We start from the raw sequence: 10,413 nt of genomic DNA on the forward strand, positions 1-10,413 counted from the left end.
GATGATATGGATGATTCCTATCACAGGTTCTGCTGTCACATGCGATATACCTCATATGAGTTTCGCTCTACGCCGCATATCTTACTATTACCTTTAATTTCCATACCCAAACGACACTCAACGTTGCTTATTTTTAGTTTGAGGAGAATAAAGCTGACGGATATCCCAAAAAATATCGATTCCTAGCTAGTGGCCAAGGAGCATTCGACTGAACCTCGGGTTTCTTTTTTCATATCTGCACGGGACGTCGTCCTAATGTACTCCCCACCCTTTTCTAATCTCAGATTCCTGCCATCCCCCCCCCCTTTTCTTTAAGCTCAGATTCCTGAAAGATTCGGCGCATGATTTCTGTTTTGTTTTAGACTTTCATGTCTGTTATTCAGAGATCGACGCCAGTACCCAGTAGTCCGAACAATTCAATCTCCCTTTGTTTGCTCGATGTCGGCTCTACCCTATGGCTTGCTGGTTCTGGAGGAGTGAAGTCATTATGAGCAGAGTTGTATGCTGCTTTCCATGAGCCTTTACTCCACCTATACTTGTTAGGGCTTCCTATGCTCAGTAGTGAAGGAGGGATATTATAGAGTGAGGAGAGGTATGAAGAATAAGATAGGGTTAAGAGTGGGACCATCGATCCCTGAGCCCGAAAATGCCGGTACCCAGTTACAACCTGGTTTAGAAAGATGCTCATTCAAATGAAATGTTTGTCTACACATCGAAAATGTTTCCGACATTACTCGACCTCTGCTCCCCTTAGGCTAGGGTGTCTCCTAACCTACGAGGAATCTCTATTAGTGTGACTAACCAAAAGAACATAAATAAGGGGCCCCTAATTCCGGCCATGCCTAGAACAACATTTTCTTACTTGTTTTGATATTGCAGGTTCTCCAGACCTTGAGTTCTATCGTCGATCTTTCATTGTTGATAGCACAACAGATCAATTCTACGTTTGTATGTATACTGACAACAGGTAAATCGATGTTTGTCATGCAAGGGTATTGGGAGAAGGGAGGGAGGGAGCAATATATTTTGAGGTTAGTAGGGAAGTGACTCATTGGAAAATCCCATGCACACCTCTGCAGCTTATCAGCACTTATTAATTTGTTTCAATTATTATTCGCTTAGAGATGAAAGCAGCTGCTTTAGCACCAAGGACTCAAAAGCTTGGACAGGTAAAAACTGCAACATTTGATCTTTTACTTCAAGGACGTATGACATATAGATCTGAATATTTGAAACGTTTTCCATATTTGAACATCTCTCGTTTGTCGCATTCATAATGTGTAGTACTGAAAACCTGGTTCAGTTCGATTCTATACTTATTTTTTATCTTGGGCAACTAGCCTCGACTTTGTGCTGATCTTTGCCTCGCTTTCATGTTTGTTTAGTTCTAACATATCTCTGTGATTGGATTATTACATTTCTGAGGAAAAACGTTTAATGTGAAATAGTGTCAAAGAGTTTTGAACCCAAATTATCTTGCCACACTACGATCGAGTTTCATTACCAAATAAGGTAGCTTTTCTAATCTGTGATCTTATTGGTTGATATATGATAGCCATCGATGCCAACATCATTGGAATGTTAGCCAGCAACCCACGTGACCGCGAGATCTACGCAATTGATCGACAGATGAACATTTATCGGAGCAAAGATTCAGGTGCATCTTGGTCCCAGATCTCTCGCGAATATTACTAAAGTGTTGCCAAGGAGACAACAGTAAACAAAGCGAAGGGAATAGCTGAGAACTTTGTCTCCAGTCTCCCTACGACAAATACGACCGTGATTTCTTCGAAAGGAGAAAAATGGGGAGGTATGTGAAGTTGGATGAAGTTTACTATAGGTTGTTTGGAATCATTCCTAAGGGAAGAAAGTGGTAGCCATGTTGGATGGTGTTCACTATAGGTAGTTTGGAATCATTCCTAAGGGAATAAAAGTGGCAGCCATGTTGGATGATGTTCACTATAGGTGGTTTATAATCATTCCTAAGGGAATAAAAGTGGCGGCCATATTGGATGGTGTTCACTATAGGTAGTTTGGAATCATTCCTAAGGGAATAAAAAGTGGCCAGCCATGTTGGATGATGTTTACTATAGGTTTTGGAATCATTCCTAAGGGAATAAAAGTGTCAGCCATGTTGGATGATGTTCACTATAGGTGTTTGTAATCATTCCTAAGGGAATAAAAGTGGCGGCCATGTTGGATGGTGTTCACTATAGGTAGTTTGGAATCATTCCTAAGGGAATAAAAGTGGCGGCCATGTTGGATGGTGTTCACTATAGGTAGTTTGCAATCATTCCTAAGGGAATAAAAGTGGCGGCCATGTTGAATGATGTTCACTATAGGTGGTTTGTAATCATTCCTAAGGGAATAAAAGTGGCAGCCATGTTGGATGGTGTTCACTATAGGTAGTTTGTAATCATTCCTAAGGGAATAAAAGTGGCAGCCATATTGGATGGTGTTCACTATAGGTGGTTTGCAATCATTCCTAAGGGAATAAAAGTGGCAGCCATGTTGGATGGTGTTCACTATAGGTGGTTTGCAATCATTCCTAAGAGAATAAAAGTGTCAGCCATGTTGGATGGTGTTCACTATAGGTGGTTTATAATCATTCCTAAGCGAGTGAAAGTGACAGCCATGTTGGATGGTATTCACTGTAGGTAGTTTGCAATCATTTCAGGTAATTTATAAAAGTGACAGCTACGTTTCCTACGTTTCATTTTTCTGCTATCTTTAATGTGTTCTAGTGTCATCAAGCAACATTCATTTCATGGCCGCTGACAGCAGTGCCTGGAGTACTGTGGGCTCATGGAGGTGTTGTGGGATGTAGTCACCAGAAGACAGGGACACGATGCATGAATTTCGATAATCTTTAAAGGCATGGAGCATTCTTGGATGCATAAAGCATTCTATGTATGCAACCGTTTCTTTTCCCATCCGAACTGGAACTTTTGTATGGCAAGCCATGGACGGACCAATCTCTTGGTGACAAGCGTTTAACCACGTTGATGTCTCTTTCTCTTTCTCTTTCTCTTTCTCTTTCTCTTTCTCTTTCTCTTTCTCTTTCTCTTCTTTAAATTTTCGCGAGAATGAGTCTCTTTCCTACTACTTGCATGGTTTCTCTGTGTAGTCATAATAAATTGACCATGACTAAAGTTTCGGGTTTTAAATCTTTTTTATCAATAATCTGTGGTTATCACGGTATTGTATGTCTTTTGCATGCTTTTTTTTCAAAATGGCAAAATTATTTTGCGTTACGCATGGAATTATTCAAGGAGAAGAATGTTAATTTTGACGTGTATCTTCTTAAATATTTCAAAATAAATTAATTTAAAGAAAACAACAGCAAAGATCTAATGTTTAATGATTGCCAATACCAAATATTAGATCTGTTTTTTCCCACGTTTTTGTCGGAAAAGAACATTAAACCTTAGGACCGGTCTTCCTTACTTATATAACGTGGATATTAAGAACAACGTGAGGTCGCGGTTTCGTGGTACTTTTTATCACCATAGTAACTTATGAATCGCCTGCTAGAGGTACTTCATTGTAGCATGTACTAATCTACCTACTTAATTACTTAAACGAGCCTAGGTCATAGAAATACTAATCGATCTGGGATATTGGTTTCCAAAATACTATAGAAATGGTTATCCAGATTTTGATTTCCAAGAAGAAATATGGTATACTTCATTAATATTCCCCTAGACCATATCTTAGACTCTTGCTTACACCAATTCCCTCATGGAAGCCCATGCATTGACTTTTTCATTACATTTTTAGGTTTAAAAGTTTTTGTCTTCTTAGAGCAAAATATTTTATTAAATGAATAGTCAATTCAGTTTAAAACTAGAACTCAAAACAAATAGATAAACAGAAAACTTTATTTAACGACTTTTGACATTAAGCAAGAACAACTATATGCTTTTTGAAATTTATGAAAGTCTTCCCCTGAATTCTGTTTCTTATTAAGTATTACCTGCTCTATGACGGTATCGTTTTAATTGTTTTGACTTCAGAGAGCTAATTCGATATTGCTCAGTTTTAAGGTCGGGCCCTTTGTTTGATATTGGTTCGTTAATCGTTGGTTCAATTGCAAAGTCCTTGAAATAAAATTAGAGCGCTCTATTTCTCGGGACCCTTTTCTTTATGAAACAAGGAAGAGAGGAAGGAAGCAAGGAAGCAAGGAACAAGGAAGCAAGGAAGCAGAAAGGAAGCAGGAAGCAAGCAAGCAAGGAAGCAAGGAAGCAAGGAAGCAAGGAAGCAAGGAAGCAAGGAAGCAAGGAAGCAAGGAAGCAAGGAAGCAAGGAAGGAAGCAGGAAGCAGGAAGCAAGGAAGCAAGGAAGCAAGGAAGCAAAGCAGAAGCAAGGAAGCAAGGAAGCAATGGAAGCATGGAGCAAGGACAAGGAAGCAAGGAAGCAAGGAAGCAAGGAAGCAGCAGGAAGCAAGGAAGCAAGGAAGCAAGGAAGCAAGGAAGAAATTGAGCAAGGAAGCAAGGAAGTAAGTTAAGAAGTGAGCAAGGAAGGAAAGAAGAAAGGAAACGAGCGGACAAGCAAGTGACAAGGAACTGAAGGAAGGAACTTAAATTAAAGAGAAAACAAAGAAACTACTTCAGGTTGAATTTAGTGAGAAATCCTTACTGCATAATTCCTCGCATCCCACTAATAGGTAATTTACCTATAACACAACAATCATTGACTTTCCTCAATCCTTTTATCACATTTTTTAACGACATTCTTCTTGTCGATAGTAACCTGATCCTCGGTTACCTTGGTTGTTGCCTAGCAACATGGTGGATATATAACGAGCAGTATAACTGGTGTATCCACAGGAGGATACGTTCAAGTTATTCAACCGAACAGGGCCGATAAAAAGTAAGTCTTGAAACTGTTCTTCCGAGTATAGTATCTGTTCCATTCCATTCTTATTTTCATCCTCCTTTCCTTGAAAAGCTTAGCTCGTTCCTTCCTTTTCTTTCTACGTTTTTTTCTTTCTTTTCTTTATCTTGCCGTTCATTTTTTCTTTTCTTCCGCTCATTCCTTACCTTCATCCATTCCTCCCCCAACTCTTGAGAATAAGATTCTTAACTTCAGCTCTATTTGTAGCCATTTGTGTGATCAGTGCATCCAGGTATTCCAATCTTGATTTTGCTTTATTTTCTGAAAGTATGAACATCTTTTAAATCTAATTCAACTAGTGCATCCAGTGATTCAAAACTAACTCTTAGAAATAAGATTCTATCTATTAAGTGATCAATGCATCCAGCTATTCAAATTTTGATTTTGATTTTTTTGCTAATAGTATGAGTCTATTATTTACAGTGATGGTCGCTTACGCTTTGATTATCGTGTTTACAGCTCAGTTCTTCCAGTTAACTCAAGTAAATGGTAAACTTTACTTTAAGCTACACTTGGTGCTAGCCAATGTGAACAAGGCCGACTTCCTGACATGTCTTTTGTCTCGTTATAGCATACACGTATGAGAAGTGCTCGCCTGCATGGAACAAGAAAGGCTGTAAGACAGACTTTCATCGCAATTTGAGCATCCTCATTGATGACAGAAGGGAAGACGCTAAGGTCAAGATTGACTGGTATAACGTCCAGGAATACGTTTACGAGTAGGTATACTTGATTCGCCGAAGTGACCGATCGAACGATTTTAGACTAGGGATATAACGTTTTCAAAAAATGGGAGGGGGGAGGGGGGAGGGGGGAGAGGGGATATGATCTAATAATATTATCTAATAATATGATCTAATGATATGATCTAATGATATGATCTAATAATATGATCTAATTATATGATCTAATAATATGATCTAATAATATGATCTAATAATATGATCTAATAATATGATCCAATAATATGATCTAATAATATGATATAATATATGCTCTTATAATATGATCTAATAACGTGATCATGAGCCCTGTGTTCAACGGTATAGGCGTTCGTACCGTGACCATGCCGCATTCTTTTTCGTAACTATATTCCTATTGGCCGTTACGAGGTCGACGAAAAAACTGGGTCGAGTTGAAATTGCAGTGCATTGTGGGGCTGGCGTCTATCTTTTGTCCGGCTAAACAAGCCATCCCAGTTTGTCCCTTAACATCGGAACGGCTTGTAGGTGCATAAGTAAAGGTAATAGGACTAATGGTATCCAAATTGCATTGGAAATATTTTAATGAAAAAATCAGGACTGAGGGATTGGACTGGACATCGATTGACTGGATCATGGATTTTAAAAAAACCTTTTTGTCAGATTTTCAGCTTTTGAATGGGAAAGGATAATCTTAATCTATAGTAAAGACATGTCCAACCTCTAAAATTTGATTTATGCCTCTGGATTCTGAAATTTTGGACTTTTTTTTAATTTGGAAAATCCGGAACTGAGCATAGCTGGACTGGACTGGACGTCAAATAAGTGGATCTTCGGATCGTAAAACATTTTCTATTCCCAATTTGCAACTTTAATCCTATGAATTTTATTCCTATATCGATAACTAGTAATTTCGTGCTAAGATTGAGCCTAAAGAAATAAAAGTCAAAAAATTCTCATAATTTGAAAATATTATATTGGATCTTAGATCGAAAAACAAAATTTGGTTTCTCCTCCCCTGTATCCGCCCGCGTCCCTATAGAGCGACCTGGTGAACAAGAATTTGAGCGACTGCCCGAACTCTTCCAGCAACCAACCAACCAATTAACCGAGTGGGATGGGCGGTGGCATAAACGAACCATTGAACAACAGATGAACGAACAAACTATTGTAAAACGAAGGAACGCGCGGGCCGAAAAATGGACAAACTATAGAATAATCGAGCTAGCGAATGAATGATTTAAAGAGTAAATGATCGAAGAGAGGGATGGGCGAAAGAACAAACGCACAGAAGAACAAAATGTTGTTCTTAAAACTAAAACGATCCACTAACTAGTTACGATTCTGTTCAGTCTAGCGTGTCGATGTCGAGCCAAGTCTTTGTTCTTGGGCTTCACCTGGTTTGCTGTTATGAACCTTGGTCTGTGTGTCTCGACAGCAGGACCACTGGATACTTACTTGTCCAAGTAAGTATGTACTGTAGTTATAAGGGTATCGATGGTGCTAGGTCTCAGCTGATAAGAGTTTTTGAATCTTAACATTATCTAGTCGTCAAACACGGACTAACACGTGCTGTCAACCAGAAACAATTCTATTGAAAACTTGTGGTTCAGCTGTTCAACATTCTGCACGAGACAGCAATTAATGACATCAAGTGAAGTAAGAGAATATGTTAGGGCACGGGGATAGCTTGGTGATTACAAAGTTTTAGGGGTGGGGGAGGGGGTGCGGTAAGGGTTAGGCTCCGTCGCAACTCTATTCACAGAACCGATCAGAACCCGAGTAGACATGTTCAGAGATGGCACATTAGCAGCGCACACAACCCGTGCTTTCCGAACACCTGAGGAGCCATTTTAATTATAAAATTTGAAATGTATAACCTACTGATTCTGATGTACGTGTGTGTGTTTTATAGTCATCCACTTGACCCCCCTGCCAGCTGCACAGGAGACGTCAAGTACACAACGTATTTGAACAGTGAGGAAAATGGAGAGCGTTGTCTTGGTGGGCAGTATCGAGCCTTCTTTTACCAGGTACACATGCTGATATTTTCTAAAGCAATAAGCAGAGTTATGTCTAATTAATTCTCTTTAAACACCTTGTAAAAATGCTCTAGATTATACAAAACCTTGGTTCTGCTCCGGCTGGTGGCTCGGCTCCCGCTTCCGGTTCCCAAGAGGAAGTTAGTGAAAGTTCTTCTTCTGGCTCAGAACAAAAAACCGGTGCAGCTCCTGCTTCCGGTTCAGAGGAGGAAGTTAGTGGAAGTTCTTCTTCTGGCTCAGAACAAAAAACCGGTGCAGCTCCTGCTTCCGGTTCAGAGGAGGAAGTTAGTGAAAGTTCTTCTTCTGGCTCAGAGCAAAAAACCGGTGCAGCTCCAGCTTCCGGTTCCGAAGAGGAAGTTAGTGAAAGTTCTTCTTCTGGCTCAGAGCAAAAAACCGGTGCAGCTCCTGCTTCCGGTTCAGAGGAGGAAGTTAGTGGAAGTTCTTCTTCTGGCTCAGAACAAAAAACCGGTGCAGCTCCTGCTTCCGGTTCAGAGGAGGAAGTTAGTGAAAGTTCTTCTTCTGGCTCAGAGCAAAAAAACCGGTGCAGCTCCAGCTTCCGGTTCCGAAGAGGAAGTTAGTGAAAGTTCTTCTTCTGGCTCAGAGCAAAAAACCGGTGCAGCTCCTGCTTCCGGTTCAGAGGAGGAAGTTAGTGAAAGTTCTTCTTCTGGCTCAGAACAAAAAAACCGGTGCAGCTCCTGCTTCCGGTTCAGAGGAGGAAGTTAGTGAAAGTTCTTCTTCTGGCTCAGAACAAAAAAACCGGTGCAGCTCCAGCTTCCGGTTCCGAAGAGGAAGTTAGTGAAAGTTCTTCTTCTGGCTCAGAGCAAAAAACCGGTGCAGCTCCAGCTTCCGGATCCGAAGAGCAAGTTAGTGAAAGTTCGTCTGGTTCAGAACAAAAAACCGGTGCAGCTCCAGCTTCCGGTTCAGAGGAGGAAGTTGGTGGAAGTTCTTCTTCTGGCTCAGAACAAAAAACCGGTGCAGCTCCTGCTTCCGGTTCAGAGGAGGAAGTTAGTGAAAGTTCTTCTTCTGGCTCAGAACAAAAAACCGGTGCAGCTCCTGCTTCCGGTTCAGAGAAGGAAGTTGATGGAAGTTCTTCTGGTCAAGGAAAGAATAGTAAGACAATTGCTGCTAATTAACTGCAGAAGAAAGTGTGCAAGGGATTCTGGTAGTAGTAGTAAATGACGCTATAGAGTGTGTGCAACCATGTGATTCAAAATCCCTTGAGATATAAATAACAATTATAATGAAAAACGTTACCGCTATGTTGGCTAATCTAACAAGAGAATCTAATGAGGAATGCTTTGTTACCGTCAACCAACATGGCAGCTGTGACGTAACATGCACCTGCTCTATAATGCAAGTGACCTATACGAAATGTCGACGTCATCGCGCACGCGCAACCACGCAACATTGTGATATACGATTTTATAGAGCACGGAACTCTTTGCAGCCATGACAAATATTATCTTTACCTTTCTAGTATGCACCACTGTGTCTGATGTGATCTTGGTGGTGGATGTGTCTGGTAGTGTTGGCCAGGATAACTTCAAACTTGTCCAGGAATTTCTCCGAAAATTTGTTGACCGATACGACTTTTCCGAGGGAAATTCAAGGCTTGGTATTGTTACCTTTGACGAGAACTGCTATGTGGACCTGACTTGGACTGAGAGTAGCGGCTTGACTGTGGAAGAAATAAAACAAGTAAGCTGGATCATGTTACTGATGTTGCTATTAGTCGTTCAGAGGTTAAGTAAAAGACTGGGTCCAGTTGGATTTGTAGTGCATTGTGGGGATGTTTAAGGGGACGGAAAAGACGCCATCTTGGGACTATTTCAGACCACGAGTCATTCCCTAGAATATCATTTCATTGTCGTGCATGAGAAGACACGTGAATATGAATATAGCTCAAACAAAGAATCTTATTCTCAAGAGAATGACACGTGGTCTGAAATGGAAAATCATTGCACCCTGCGAATGAGGCGTTTAATGGTTGCGCATGAGAAGACACATGAATATGGATACAACTCAAACAAAGAATATTATTCTCAAGAGAATGACACGTGGTCTGAGATGAGAAACAGCAATCATTTATCCAGTCAGAATGCGCAAACATGCGCACCGTCGCAGTAACAATTACACATTTGGCATATTAGTTGTTTATAAAGATTAATTCGGTTCATAGGTAATAAACAACCTTAAGTACACTGCTGGATCAACCCTGACCGACAAGGCACTCAAATGTGCGCGAGATAACATCATTAAACCTTCTCAGAGAGCAGGAGTTCCTAAAACAGTCATCGTCATGACTGATGGAATGAGTTGGAATGGCCAGAGATTCCTTCCTGCGCCTTCACAAGAACTCAGGGTGAGTTAGTAATACGATAACCAATAATAGTGCTTGTTCTTTATAGGTTTAGCATTGTGTTTGTTTTCCAGGGTATAGGCTGCAAGATGCTATTGGCGTAATTCTACAAATAGTAGTGCTTGTTCTTTATAGGTTTAACATTGCGTTTGTTTTCCAGGGTATGGGCTGCAAGATGCTTGCCATTGGTATTGGTAATGACGTTGATCCTAATGAACTTCAAATCATCACTGGTAATCCAGACCTCATATTCCTACGAAGTTCCTTTGAGTATTTAATTAAAGACGCACCAAACATGCTCAACGATATGATTGAAAAGTCATGTGTTGCTTAAGGAAGATTGGCCTCAAGGATGACACGTGAATATGTCAGCTTAATATATTCTACGAACATGCATGATGAAAACATTAAGAATA

General features: G+C 40.3%; 1 long non-coding RNA gene across 1 annotated transcript; it reads left to right on the forward strand.

Moving 5' to 3' along the window:
- Positions 1-890: 890 nt before the first annotated feature.
- On the forward strand, positions 891-3,290 carry LOC148906451 (uncharacterized). The gene is made up of 4 exons (XR_016121236.1): positions 891-967; positions 1,123-1,169; positions 1,556-1,810; positions 2,745-3,290. It is a non-coding gene; the product is annotated as an uncharacterized LOC148906451 (long non-coding RNA).
- The last annotated feature ends 7,123 nt before the right edge of the window (positions 3,291-10,413 follow it).

The sequence above is a fragment of the Actinia tenebrosa genome, unplaced genomic scaffold (genome assembly GCF_029948245.1).
Source record: "Actinia tenebrosa isolate PJP-AT-01 unplaced genomic scaffold, QUT_ActTen_1.0 PGA_scaffold5__44_contigs__length_20552954, whole genome shotgun sequence".
NCBI classification, from domain to species: Eukaryota; Metazoa; Cnidaria; class Anthozoa; order Actiniaria; family Actiniidae; genus Actinia; species Actinia tenebrosa.